Below are 15,722 nucleotides of genomic sequence, written 5' to 3'. Positions count from 1 at the left end.
GATCAGAGCTACAAGACCCAAAAGCAAAAGAAGGATTCAAACCCGCCAACACGGAACTTTCCTCTGCTCATAACTTTCACACAACCCGCCTAAGCTGCAGCCATTTTGCAACACTGCATGGAACTCAGTGCCCTAAGCAGACAGATGGTAACTGCAGGCTGCAGCAAACTCACTCCCTGGCCCTAAAGGACACTATGAGACACATATTATATGACTAACGATCATTAAAGCTGCACACCGAGTCTTCTAGAGGAACAACACATTTAATTGGCAATCAGGGTGTTCGGTCTTATTCCAAGATGTCTGCCACAGCATTAGACTTGCTACGTCTATTAGCCAACAAGATGGATAGACAGTTTGATTCCCTGGCGGCAATCCTCAACGAAAAACGAAGCAATATGCCAGCAGGAGACACAGAATATTTACTGACACAGGCTTCCTCCAGGCTGCGAGATGCCATAGCAGGAGACAACCCACCAGCGAGAGTCCTGGAGGAACTAGCCACCATGGATAAGATACGTGTCAGCCCTGTCTTACAGGATCGGGAGAAACAGTGTCTAACCTACAAATCAGAGCCCAGCACTAGTAGCGACTCTTCCAGGGACTACATTAAACCATCATCTGGTCTCCCGGTGACGCGGCCGGTCGCCGAGGAGCTCCAGACTAAGTTTGAAAGTGAGCCGAATCCCAAACCTAAGACATACCTTGTTGTAGCACATGTGCTCTGTGGCTCATACTTAGATTCTCCAGCCGGATGGAACAGTGGACGGACTTCAACTCCAGATTATCGCCGGACGCATCGCAGGCTATCAGTCTTAACTCCTGCTGACCCAGTCATTCTAGTCCTGTTGCCACATGAGAGCTGCATCATGCCGCTGCAGTTGCGGTGCCCACGGAACCTCCTGACATTCGCACACTACACAGGAACTTCTATAGTTCCCAGCAGTTGGAAGCAACTACTAGTTCTGAGGGTAAGAGCCTCCGGAGCCATTCAGACCACGTCCTGCTGTAGGTTAGGCATTGGATAAGTTTCCAGCAACACTCCATCTCTCAGAAGCAGATCTAGAACTGAGACCATAGTTTTCCCTTTTGGTGTTAACAGCGTTTTTTCTCCTCTTTAATGGCCCTTTTTATTTTGCCACTGACAGACTTATATGGGACTCAATTAAGAGACAGATCCGCTTTGGTCTTGGCTAACACTAATATATATTCCTATAAGCTGCAGTGACTATGTGTGTTCCTAAAAGTTCATATAATACTTCACAATGTTTTGCCTTTGCTTCAGTTCAGGATGTTTTTTGATAAAACACAATTGTTGATAACTTTAATCACTACCTTACTATTTTCTTTTTCTTTTTAATAAGTAGAACAACTCTTATATCACATATATTTGCTGTTAATGCTAATGAAGATATGATGTGTTTCTGCTTTTTCCCTTTTTATTTCTTTTTTATATATAGGCTGTAGTAGAGGCTTCACATGATATAGTAGGCTGCTGACATAGATACCTGTAAAGCTCACACTAAAGTGATATAATTTGCTTAACCATAATCACATTGGAGACATATCCCCTTTTTGGCTTAACACTCAGCCTCATTTATCAAAAGCATCCACAACATTTTATCCACTACTGGTTACTGTCTCTGGCATATACTATAGGCTGTTATGAATCTTACGCTAAGTGCTATTGCTATATAAGTCAAAATGTTATATTAAATATATAGATTAAGTTATCTTCTGTTACTACCCAGCACCTGTGTTCTGGAGAGGGGAGAGGGTACACATGTTACACATGTAGCACCTATTGACATTGCCCTGAGTCCACAACTACTTCACATCCAGTCTCAGAACAATTATACTACCCTGGTGATAGAGAGTGTAATAATCCAAGCTCAAACAACAATCTAATCTTTCCTCTTAGAGGGTATTGTCTGTACAGAGCCTTAGCAAAGTTATACAGAATCTACTAGTCCCTAACTTCCAGATAGAAGATATTTTAAAAGATGCTGACATGTGATAGCATGGTATTTTGTGTGGTTTGAACCTAGTATTACGCCTCTCACTTATCGCATAATCAAACCCAGCTGTAGCTTAATATTATTAGTTATCAGGGTTCGCAGATGTGCCATATTGTCTCCCCAGGTATATAGACAGGTCTATTTGACTTTTGTATATTTAGCCTCTACAAATTTACCTATCATGTGACAGAGAAGCTCTTATTTTTTCCTGTTAAGCATTATCTGACTATGTTCTCCTGTGTTATATATTTGCCTTGACTTACTTGCTTCTCCCTATAGCAGAATTTACTCTACAGTTTTTAGATTATTATAGGATATTTTATAGTATGAATGCTATGATACGCTATATTAGAATTAGAGAAATATTTTCTTACATTCTACTTCCAGTATTGCCATAACCTAGATCTCAGCAAGATGCAATGAGCTGAACATATACAATTAGTACTGTTTTCCTTTCCCATAGACTCACAAAACTGCCATATAAGGGTTGCAACAATTCACTCCTATCTCCGTACTCAAAAGTTTAGAGACCTAAAAGTAATTATTAGTCTAACATTCTAACTTGCTCCGCCCTCCCCCCCCCCATTACCCACTTAGAGCGGCTCTTGACCGCTGCATCTTCCTCCCCCAAATATCAAAAAGCCAACCCCCCCTTGCTCCAAACTTTTTTGACTAGTTATCCTAATATATATTTCCCTACTGCAATGTGGGGACCATTCAAATCTCTCATACAATATAAAAATGAGGTTTCATTATTACCTACACAAACTCTCCATGGACATACTAGCACAATCCACTCTAGACCTCTACTTTTACTTATGTGGAATAATGGCAGAATGTATGCCTAGAGTTATTATCGCGCTATTCCTGCACTATGTCTACACGTTGAAAATGTATGTCCTATCTCAATGTTATTATTGTATATTGGCGATTTCTTATGTACCATTTTGTTCAACCTCAATAAAAAAATTTATTCAAAAAAAAAAAAACTTCCATTAGAGGTGTTAAAGACAAACACGGGGGGGGGGGGGGGGACTTAAAGAATGCCAGGGGTAAACATAAGACTATGCTGCAGACTAATTAAAGGGATATAAATCAGTCTGTTTCATTGTTGTAATATAAAAAAACACTAAGCAGTGGCTTCTATTTAATAGAAATAATTGTAAAATGTATTATTCATCATTGTGAAATGATTTTCCCTTTTATTTTATTTTTAATTTTTTTTAACTTAATTTGTGCAGTGCCCATTTCTTCCATGTCACAGCCCCACAAGTGGCTGGGTTCTGTACAGGAAGCATATCTAGCTTGATGTCATAAATCTTCTAGAGTAACATTAGCTAGTTTACTACTCAGTGAATACTAGAGAGACAGAAATTAAGAAAGTCCATGCTCAGAACAAGCAGAATGCAACTAAATTTCTCAGCATGTCTGCTCCCTTATCTAGCTGCAGGCAGTGGCTACAATGAGAATTTCTGATTTGTTCATTTTGGAAGAAAATAAGTAAGTTATTTGCTGTTTTTTTTAACAGAATCTGTTTCTTTTATGTTTACTTTGATTTAACAATAATTGTTTTCTAAAGAAGCATTGTCTCATATGCCTTTAAGCTTGTGTTTTATTGGAATTATGGGCTTTTGGATTTTATCTGCAGTAGTGTATTGCCACTGCTAATTATATGTACATGTGTTTTTCAACAAATTATACAAAGAGAACAAAATACATTTTTTAACAGAATTAGATCTAAAATGTCTCTTAAAATTGTACGCTCTTTCTTAATCAAGAAAGCTTTAGCTTTTACATCCCTTTAATTAGCTGTTTATATCATAAAAGCCTTTTTAGTGTAAGTAAACCCAGATTATAAACTCAACAACACCATAGCATCACAAAAGCTTGTTTACGAGGTGGAAGCAGTCCAGAATGAAACGTGTAAACCTTATGCTTTTTGTTTATTTGTATTGGCTTCTTATGAATAATTTATCTTTTTTTTTCTATTTAGTGAAGATGTCAGATAAGGTAAATAAATATTACAAAGTATTGCAAACAATCTCATACACAATGTATTGATGTCAGGAGTGGCTATGCTGCACATCATTGTTAATTATAGCAATATTTGATTTCTTACTTCTATTGCCGATAAGGTGGCAATAATGCATCTGACCTTTTCCTCTTTGTAGGCATCATATATAAGCAATTGGTTGAGAACTAATTACAAATTAATACAGCTTAACTCTAAGGACCCAATGATTGAAACATTGTGGTATTGGTGATATATTAAAAACGGGGTCTGTCGTGGGATCGAGATTGCCAGTGAAATTTTCAAAAGGGCTGAAATCAGTGTTTGAAGGCAGTCTCGCCGAGAGGCGTTTTTCTGTACATCTCCGTGGCGATACTGTTCTGATACTGGCGATATTTTTAAAGCAGCATCACCACTTAGATTGAAGATGTAATGTAAATGATCCCTTTTACATTTTAGACATGCACATTGCTTATTTTGTGCATTTGTTACTCAATTAAAAAAAACGAACAGCAGCCTATACAGATTAAAAAAATAAAGAAAAACATATTAATGAAATTATTTTATACATTTGTTTATTCCTTATTCTTTTAATACAAAGAGAGCAACCCAATATACCTTATACAAAGCCCTACACTATTAACCTCTAAAGCGCCTTTAGGCCCACCGCAACCTAATCCCACCACACTATTAACCCCTAAAGCTCATTTAGGCCCACTGCAACCTAATCCCACCACACTATTAACCCCTAAAGCGCCTTTAGGCCCACCCGCTACCTAATTCCACCACACTATTAACCCCTAAAGCACCTTTAGGCCCACCTCAACCTAATCCCACCACACTATTAACCCCTAAAGCGCATTTAGGCCCACTGCAACCTAATCCCACCACACTATTAACCCATAAAGCGCATTTAGGCCCACTGCAACCTAATCCCACCACACTATTAACCCCTAAAGCACCTTTAGGCCCACTGCAACCTAATGCCACCACACTTTTAACCCCTAAAGCGCCTTAAGGCCCACTGCAACCTTATACCACTACACTATAAATAAAATAATCCAAGGCTTTCTCTTCTTTTCTTCATCAGATGTAATCCACAAGCGGTTTGGAGGAAAAAAACACTAAAAATCCAGGATGAAAAAAAATAATCAAGGGGTCTTCATCAGATGTAATTCACAAGGGGTCCAGCAGCAGTGACTCCTTGGCGGCGGCTCCTCGGCAGCTCCTCTTCTTCTTCCATCCGCTCTTCATGCAGTGCTGCTGCACACTCATTTTTTGCTGTCAGTTTCCTGGCAGTTCTATTGAGTGATTTTTTTTTTTTTTTTTTTATATAAACCTTTTTATTGAGGTAATATAAGTTATAGATACATCCACATCAAATGGACAAGTACAGAATTGGGTCCAGCAAAGTAAAACATATTAATTAAATGTCCATTATATTAATAACAATAACCTCATGTTGTTTTTAACAGAAAAGAGAGAGGAAAGAGTCTCACCCACAAATCCAACCAAAGTGACCTCTAAGCTGTCATAAAGTTGTGTCTTATATCAGCAAATCATTTAGCGTATTTGTTGTATAAGTAATCTTCCAAAATAAAGAGCAACTCATGAAAGAAGTCTTGGCGCATTATTTTCATGTAGTGGTATTCCTCTAATTGTATAGCTTTATGTATAGTATCTACCCACTGGGCTATAGTAGGAGATTATTCTTGTTTCCAAAATTGAGCAATTCATGTTTTAGCCCTATTACTCGCCATTTGAAGAATGGCTAAATGTGTTGCAGGTAATTTTCTTGGAGGTTTATTTAAAAGCCATATTAGCGGGTCTTATGGTATATTTATCCCCAGCAGTTTTTCTGTTTGGGATATTACTCCCTTCCATAAAGGGTTTAGGTTAGTACAATTCCGCCATATATGTCCCATATTTCCAACATTGTGTTTACAGCACCAACATAGATCAGATGTCTGTGGGTATAAAGTCTTTAAACGTGTGGGAGTAAAATACCAGCGGTGTAAAATTTTAATGTTAAGTTCTAAGATTTGAGCTGAGTTAGAGGCTTTCATTGTTCTTTTATATATTTTGTTCATATCTCCTGGAGATGTTAGTGTTTAACTCCTTTTCCCAACGTTTCATATATTGGTGTTCTGTGCCTAATGAGACCTGTTGTAACATATTATATACAGTATATATAAGATAAGGTATGTCTAGTAGGTGATTGTGACATGCATAATTTTTCAAAATTCTTTGAGTGCGTAACAAGTTGTTTTTCCCCTTGTTACGTTGTATAAATGAATGTACTTGTAAGTAAAAGAACCAGTTATCAAAGATATGTAAAAAAAATAATTCTAGGAGTTTCGATCTAGAATGCATTTTTCTGGCCTCTGATAGAATAAAAAGGGGAGGTTACATTGTCTATCTAGCAGGTTTAATTTAATTATTTCCTTTTCCGGGGGAAATACTGGATTAGCCAGAATCGGTGTTGAAGGTGATGCTTTAGAGGAAAGTAGTGGATATTTAACTGTTAATCTATCCCACATTATATATGTTTCTTCAATTATATAGTTGTCAGGGAAATCTACCAGTTTCCCGGTATCATCTAGCCAGCACAATTATCCTAGATGATGATAATGATATATTTGGTGTTCTATCCTGACCCAAATCTTTTCTTAGTAATAAGTACACCAGTCTACCACTCTTTCTAGAAAGATTGCCTGTCTGTATTTTTCTAAGTCTGAAACTCCCAATCCCCCTGAAATTTTAGGAAGACTCATTCATTTTTTTATTAATCCTGTGGTGTTTTCCATCTTAAATATAGTCATTGATAAGTTTGTGTACCGAGGATATATAGGAAGATGGAAGAGGGATTGGGACGGTTTGAAAAATATACAAAAGTCTAGGTAATATGTTCTTGGTTATTGCCCCCATTCTCCCCAGTCAGCTAAGGTGTTTGGATCTCCAAGAACTGAGGTCAGCTATTATGTTCTTTTTAAGAGTGTCATAATTGTAAGCTATTAGGTGTTTACTGTTGTGGCTTATGGCGCTTTATGGGTTGAGGGTTGATAGAGTTGTGGGGTTGGTTTGTGGTGAAGTTTTTGGTGATTTAGGGGTTAATAGTGTAGTGGGAGTTCTGGTGGATACATTAGAGAAAGTAGGACATGAATGATACACCTTTAGGAGATTTAGTGGTGTGCATTTTATTTTATAATGCGATAATATATATTTTAAAGTATAAAAAGACAATGCAATAGCACTTAGGCCGCCAATAGCAAGAACTTTTATAAAATTAAATTCTAATCATCAAATAGATAAACATTCTTCAATTTTTTTTAATAAAAAAGTTATAAAGGCTCAAAAATAGATGGTATAAGGTGTTGGGAAAATAAATATATATATATATACATACATACACATGTCTAAATATGTGTTTGCTTTTATATTTATGTAAATGTGTGTACAGATGTATTAATGTATTTTTATGTGTATATATATATGTGTGTATTTACATACATATATACACATATTAACATACAAATACATATGTACACACATATATACATATACATATGTGCACTGGAGCCCTTTGCAAATACCTTAAAGCATTAAAAAAAAATGCTTACCTGATAAATTTCTTTCTTTCCGGATATGGTGAGTCCACGGCTTGAGTAATTGCTGTTGGGAATATCACTCCTGACCAGCAGGAGAAGGCAAATAGCCCCACAGTTAAACTGTTAAGTATCACTCCCTTACCCACAATCCCCAGTCATTTGACCGAAGGGAAATGGAGAAAAAGGAGTAACACAAGATGTAGAGGTGCCTGAGGTTATAGTCAAAAGAACAATTGTCTTAAAATAAAAGGGGGGGCTGTGGACTAACCATATCCGGAAAGAAAGAAATTTATCAGGTAAGCATACATTTTGTTTTCCTTTCCTAAGATATGGTGAGTCCACGGCTTTAGTAATTACTGTTGGGAACCAATTCCTCAAGCTGGAGGACAGGGATAAATAGGGAGGGACAAGACAGACAGTCCTAAACAGAAGGCGACACCGCTTGAAGAACCTTTCTCCCAAAAGAAGCCTCAGCCGAGGCAAAAGTATCAAATTTGGAAAATTTGGAAAAAGTATGTAGAGAAGACCAAATTGTAGCCTTGCAAATTTGTTCCACAGAAGCTTCATTTTTGAAAGCCCAAGAAGAGGAAACAGCTCTTGTGGAATGAGCCGTAATTTTCTCAGGAGGCTGCTGTCCAGCAGTCTCATAAGCCAAACAAATTATACTTTGTAACCAAAAAGAAAGAGTAGTAGCAGTAGCTTTCTGACCTTTACGTTTCCCAGAGAAACAGACAAAGAGGGCAGAGGACTGGCGAAAATCCTTAGTCGCCTGTAAGTAGAATTTAAGAGCATGTACAACAATTGTGTAACAAATGTTCTTTGGAAGAAGAAGGATTAGGACACAGAGAGGGAACAAAAATTTCCTGATTGATATTTCTATTAGAAACAACCTTAGGAAGGAAACCTAACTTAGTACGAAGAACCGCCTTATCGGCATGAAAAATAAGATAAGGGGAATCACACTGAGTTCCGAGACTCTTGAGTAGAAGAGATAGCAACAAGAAACCAAACCTTCCAAGATAACAACTTAATGTCTATGGTATGGAATGCAACGGCTCAAACGAAGCCAGCTGTAAAACTTTAAGAACAAGGTTAAGGCTCCAATGAGGAGCAACAGACTTAAAGACAGGCCTGATTTTGACCAAGGCCTGACAAAAAGATTGCACATCTGGCAGATCCACCAAATGTTTATGTAGTAAAGCAGATTAATATGTTTCCTCTTAATTAAACCAAAAATTCAAATGTAAAATTTTACCGATTGTGAATGTTATTTACGGAAGCTGTGCCTTCCACTATGTAACTCAAATTAAACTAAAAAAAAATTGGTGTTTAAAAAAAAACAAAAAAAAACAGATAAAGCAGAAAGCTGACCCTTCAGGGTACTGACTGACAATCCCTTCTCCAGGCCTTCCTGAAGAAGAGATAAAATTCTAGGAATTCTAATTCTATTCCAAGAGTAGCCCTTGGATTCACACCAATAAATATATTTACGCCATATCTTATGGTAAATCTTTATAGTAAAAGGCTTGTGAGCCTGAATCATGGTCTCAATGACCGAAAACCACGCTTAGACAGAATTAAGCTTTCAATCTCCAAGCAGTCAGCTTCAGAGAAACGAGATTTGGATGAAGGAAGGGACCCTGAATCAGGAGGTCCTTCCTCAGAGGTAGTCTGCAAGGTGGAAGAGATGACATCTCCACTAGGTCTGCAAACCAGATCCTGTGAGGCCACAAAGGGGCTATTAGAATCACCAACACCCTCTCCTGTTTGATACGAGCAATGACACGTGGAAGGAGAGCAAGCGGAGGAAACGGGTATGACAACCTGAAAACCCAAAAAACCGCCAGAGCATCTATCAGTACGGCCTGCGGATCTCTTGACCTTGAACCGTACCTTGGAAGCTTGGCGTTCTGACAGGATGCCATCAGATTTAACTCTGGCACCCCCCATTTGAGTACTAAGCTGGAAAACACCTCTGAGTTACTCCCTGGTGATTGATGTAAGCCACAGAGGTTATGTTGTCTGACTGGAACCTGATAAACTGGGCTGAGACCAAGCCAATAGAGCATTGTAAATCGCCCTCAACTCCAAGATGTTGATGGGAAGAGCAGACTCCTCCCGGGTCCAAAGGCCCTGAGCTTTTTACGAGTTCCAGACTGCTCTCCAGGCCAGCAGGCTGGCGTCCATGGTCACAATCACCCAGAAAAGTCTCCGAAAGCATGTGCCCTGAGACAGATGTTCCTGAGAAATCCACCATGGGATAAAGTCCCTTGAAGACTGATCTAACTCTATTCTCTGAGATAGATCCGCATGGTCGCCATTCCATTGTTTGAGCATGCACAACTGGAGAGCTCTCAAATGGAATCGAGCAAAAGGAATGATGTCCATGGAAGCCACCATCAGACCGATTACCTTCATACATTGAGCCACTGAAGGATGAGCAGTAGCCTAAAGAGAGAGGTAAGAGGAAATTATTTTGTTTTTCCTAACCTCTGTCAGAAAAATCTTCATCAATAGAGAATCTATTATGGTCCCTAAGAACACTTCTCTGGTAGCAGGGGAAAGGTAGCATTTTTCCAGATTCACACTCCATCCGTGGGAACGAAGAAAAGACAACAATATCTCTGTGTGAGATTTTGCTTGTTGAAAAGATGGTGCCTGAACCAATATGTCGTCCAGGTAGGGTGCCACAGCAATTCCACGAGAACGGATCACTGCCAAAAAAAACCCCAGAACCTTTGAAAAAATTCTGGGAGCCGTGGCTAGACCAAATGGAAGGGCCACAAACTGGAAATGTTTGTCCAGAAATGCAAATCTCAGGAATCTGTGATGGTCTCTGTGAATCGAAACATGAAGATATGCATCCTTTAGGTCTATGGTTGTCATGAACTGACCCTCTTGTACTAAAGGAAGAATGGAGCGTATAGTCTCCATCTTGTAGGATGGAACTTTGAGAAACTTGTTTAGACACTTTAAGTCTAGAACGGGACAGAAAGTTTCCTCTTTTTTGGGAGCCACAAATAGGTTGGAGTAGAACCCGAGACCCTGTTCATGCACTGGAACGTCCCTCTCTTTTTCTGGTCTGCAGATAATCTTGAGAGATGGAATCTGCCTCTGGGAGGAAAAGTCTTGAATTCCAATTTGTAATCCTGGGATACTATGTCCACAGTCCAGGGATTTGGGACATCTCGTATCCAGGCTTGAGAGAACTGAGAAAGTCTGCCCCCCACCTGATCTGATCCCGGATCAGGGGCAAACCCTTCATGCGGGTTTCTTTGATTGTTTCCCCTTGTTCCAAGACTGATTGGGTTTCCAAGAAGACTTGGATTGTTCCTGCTTGGAAGAAGAAGGGGAAGGCTTTCCTCTGAAGTTACGAAAAGGAACAAAAATTACTCTGACGTCCTTTAGGCCTATTCTTATCTTGAGGTAGAAAAGACCCTTTTCCACCCATAATATCAGAGATAATTTCTGCCAAACCGGGTCCAAACAAGGTTTTGCCCTTGTAAGGAATCACCAGAAGTTTGACTTTAGAGGAAACATCTGGTTTGACTTTAGAGGAAACATCCGCAGACCAGGATTTCAACAATAACGCCCTGCGGCTAGGACTGCGAAACTAGAAGTTTTAACTCCTAGTCTAACAACCTGTAAAATGGCATCTACAATAAAGGAATTGGCCAACTTAAGAGCTTTTATCCTATCTTGAATTTCATCCAAGGAAGTCTCTACTTGAAGAGAATCAGACAAGGCGTTGAACCAATAAGATGCCGCACTAGTCACGGTGGCAAAACACACCGCAGGTTGCCATTGGAGACCTTGATGAACAGACATCTTATTTAAATAAGCCTCCAGCTTCTTATCCATCGGATCCTTAAAAGAGCAGCTATCCTCACTAGGAATAGTGGTTCTCTTAGCCAGAGTGGAAATGGCCCCTTCAACTTTGGGTACAGTATACCAATGGTCTTTAATGGAGTCCTCAACAGGAAACATTTACTTTAAAAATGGGAGACGGGGAAAAAGACACCCCTGGTTTCTCCCATTCCTATGAGATAATCTCCCTAGCACGGTCCGGCACAGGAAAAACCTCCAAAGTGGAAGGTTCATCAAAGAAACTATTGTTTACTAAATTTCTTAGGAGTGACAACGACAGGGGTATCGGAGTCATCTAAAGTAGCTAAAACCTCCTTTAACAATACACAAAGGTGTTCAAGCTTAAATCTGAAGGATACCACCTCAGTCTCAGAAGAAGGAATTATACTGTCCGAATCTGAGATTTCAGCCTCAGAAAGTCCAGATGTATCTTCCTTATCAGACTTATGAGAAAGGGCAACTTGGGAAGCAGAACTGAGGACAGGCACCTTACTTTCTGAATTTCTAGATTTCCTCTTGCGTTTTCCCTGTAATCTGGGAATGGCAGCTAATGCCGAAGATACCGCTGAAGATACCTGGGCAGCAATTTCTGCTTTAAATAAACTTCACTAGGAGTTATAGAGGAACCGCAGGGCACTGCATGTGACACCATTGAGGCTTGGGACGTAGCAGGAGAAAGCTGAGGTATTATTTTAACAGCATCATCCTGGGAGACATTAGGCTAAAAAAAAATACCTTTATTTTGCAAGGTTTTCTTGACACATGAAGAACAAAATTGCATAGGAGCTGCAATTTGTGCATCTAAACATAATAAGCATGAATTCATGAGGGCAGACTCTTGCTCCATATCAGACATGTTGTGAAATAGTAAATAAACTTGTACAGATAAGTTTCAAATATTTTAAATATTTAATTAAAATAAGCCAATGAAAAAATACACTTTACATTTTATCCCAAATTAAGATAGATCCCCAGCTAAAATTAAGTGAGAAAAGTTAAGAAAAAACATTTAATAAATATCAAATAAATTTCTAAAATACCCCTCAGGCAACCCCACACCTCAATTACCGAGGTGCCTTACCGCTACCAATTAAGACCGGATCACCTAGAAATGGAGAAAAACAACTTTTTTTTAATGTGTGTGTGTGTTAATCACCCTAACATGAAAGGCTATGGTATTAAATTCAAACGGCTAGATTTGGAGTTTTGTCGGTAACGACCCGAAAAACTAACGCCGGCTTTTTTCTGGCCGCACCATAAAAATAACTCTGGTATTGAGAGTCCACATAAAGGCTGTGTTAGGCTCCAAAAAAGGAGCGTAGAGCATTTTTAACGCAGCTTCAACTCTCGATACCAGAGTTGCTTACGGACGCGGCCAGCCTCAAAAACGTGCTCGTGCACGATTCTCCCATAGGAAACAATGGGGCTGTTTGAGCTGAAAAAAAACCTAACACCTGCAAAAAAGCCGCGTTCAGCTCCTAACGCAGCCCCATTGTTTGCTATGTGGTAACACTTCCTACGTCTGCACCTAACACTCTAACATGTACCCCGAGTCTAAACACCCCTAACCTTACACTTATTAACCCCTAATCTGCCGCCCCCGCTATCGCGACCCTTGCATATTATTATTAACCCCTAATCTGCCGCTCCGTAAACCGCCGCTACTTACATTATCCCTATGTACCCCTAATCTGCTGCCCTAACATCGCCGACCCCTATATTATATTTATTAACCCCTAATCTGCCCCCCAAAACGTCGCCTCCACCTGCCTACACTTATTAACCCCTAATCTGCCGACCGGACCTGAGCGCTACTATAATAAAGTTATTAACCCCTAATCCGCCTCACTAACCCTATAATAAATAGTATTAACCCCTAACATCGCCAACACCTAACTTCAATTATTAACCCCTAATCTGCCGACCGGAGCTCACCGCTATTCTAATAAATGTATAAACCCCTAAAGCTAAGTCTAACCCTAACACTAACACCCCCCTAAATTAAATATAATTTTAATCTAACGAAATTAATTAACTCTTATTAAATAAATTATTCCTAATTAAAGCTTAATACTTACCTGTAAAATAAATCCTAATATAGCTACAATATAAATTATAATTATATTATAGCTATTTTAGGATTAATATTTATTTTACAGGTAACTTTGTATTTATTTTAACCAGGTACAATAGCTAAAATAGTTAAAATAATTACAAATTTACCTGTAAAAGAAATCCTAACCTAAGTTACAATTAAACCTAACACTATACTATCAATAAATTAATTAAATAAACTACCTACAATTAACCTAACACTACACTATCAATAAAATAATTAAATACAATTCCTACAAATAAATACAATTAAATAAACTTGCTAAAGTACAAAAAATAAAAAAGAACTAAGTTACAAAAAATAAAAAAATATTTACAAACATAAGAAAAATATTACAACAATTTTAAACTAATTACACCTACTCTAAGCCCCCTAATAAAATAACAAAGACCCCCAAAATAAAAAAATGCCCTACCCTATTCTAAATAACTAAAGTTCAAAGCTCTTTTACCTTACCAGCCCTGAACAGGGCCCTTTGCGGGGCATGCCCCAAGTAGTTCAGCTCTTTTGCCTGTAAAAAAAAAAATACAATACCCAAGCCCCCCAACATTACAACCCACCACCCACATACCCCTAATCTAACCCAAACCCCCCTTAAATAAACCTAACACTAAGCCCCTGAAGATCTTCCTACCTTATCTTCACCATACCAGGTTCACCGATCCGTCCTGAAGAGCTCCTCCGATGTCCTGATCCAAGCCCAAGCGGGGGGGCTGAAGAGGTCCATGATCCAGATGAAGTATTCATCCAAGCGGGAGCTGAAGAGGTCCATGATCCGGATGAAGTCTTCTATCAACGGCATCTTCTTTCTTCCGGATCCATCTTGCAGACCTCCACTGCGGAACATCCTGCTGGCCCGACGGACTAACGACGAATGACGGTTCCTTTAAGGGACGTCATCCAAGATGGCGTCCCTCGAATTCCGATTGGCTGATAGGATTCTATCAGCCAATCGGAATTAAGGTAGGAATATTCTGATTGGCTGATGGAATCAGCCAATCAGATTCAAGTTCAATCCGATTGGCTGATTCAATCAGCCAATCAGATTGAGCTCGCAATCTATTGGCTGTTCCGATCAGCCAATAGAATGCGAGCTCAATCTGATTGGCTGATTGGATCAGCCAATCGGATTGAACTTGATTCTGATTGACGCTCACTTCAGAAATGACTCTAAATACCGGAGTTAGAAAAATCCCATTGAAAAGATAGGATACGCAATTGACGTAAGGGGATCTGCGGTATGGAAAAGTCGCGGCTGAAAAGTGAGCGTTAGACCCTATTTTGAGTGACTCCAAATACTGGCGGTAGCCTAAAACCAGCGTTAGGAGCCTCTAACGCTGGTTTTCACGGCTAACGCCAAACTCCAAATCTAGGCCAAAGTTTGTTATAGTCCATACAGGAGCAAATGATCGTTAGCAAAAGATGTCAGCACTTGATGGTAGTTTAATCCAAGGACCTCCTAAAGAAGAGAGAAAACATACAATAGTGAAGTCTGTATAAATTGTAATATATAATCACAGGTAGACAAGTACTCACACTTTGGAGAGCTAAAATCTAGCTCATATATTCAGGCTGGTAGGTATAAAGCCCCTCGGCTCCCAAAGATACTCTGGAACTTTAGGGTAAATGAAAACAATTTATTAAAATGCAAAAGGACATATAAACAGACTGTATAACAGGGCGTGGGATCAGTTAAGATGCCGCTTGCAGCCCAGTCACAAACTACACCGGTAAGTGATCACAGACAACAATGGTAGCGGTTCGTCTCACCACCCCTACATAGGTATACACAAATGTCAGAAGTTCATAAAAACATCCGATAAATGTTTTGTTTTTTCAAGGATGAATATAATTTCAGTCCTTCCAGCCTTTTAAACATTGCAAACCGTTCCCATTGGTGTGATTCCATTAACATCATCATAAAGTTGGAACTATCTCAAAATAAAGTGAGCACCAAGGATTCATATTGCATATCATGAGTAATGCATGGTGAGCTTGCTCGCTAGTAAATAGCTATACTCTTCCAAAGAGACAGTACATTGAACCTGATTGAGCCATTCTTTCTTTGGAGGACAGATGATGCTTTTTCAAGAAGCATGGCA

At 39.1% G+C, this 15,722-nt stretch overlaps 1 long non-coding RNA gene across 2 annotated transcripts in view; it reads left to right on the top strand.

The window, feature by feature from the left end:
• LOC128645747 (uncharacterized) overlaps positions 1 to 5,648 on the top strand; it is a 198,344-nt gene extending 192,696 nt beyond the window's left edge. For both annotated transcript variants that reach the window (XR_008400138.1, XR_008400137.1), the window contains exon 3: positions 5,120 to 5,648. This is a non-coding gene — a long non-coding RNA (uncharacterized LOC128645747). The remainder of the gene's footprint in view (positions 1 to 5,119) is intronic.
• Positions 5,649 to 15,722: the final 10,074 nt, after the last annotated feature.

The sequence above is a fragment of the Bombina bombina genome, chromosome 1 (assembly GCF_027579735.1).
Source record: "Bombina bombina isolate aBomBom1 chromosome 1, aBomBom1.pri, whole genome shotgun sequence".
NCBI classification, from domain to species: domain Eukaryota; kingdom Metazoa; phylum Chordata; class Amphibia; order Anura; family Bombinatoridae; genus Bombina; species Bombina bombina.
The sequence above is the reverse complement of the archived record's forward strand: the minus strand, read 5'-3'. Positions and strand labels throughout refer to the sequence as shown.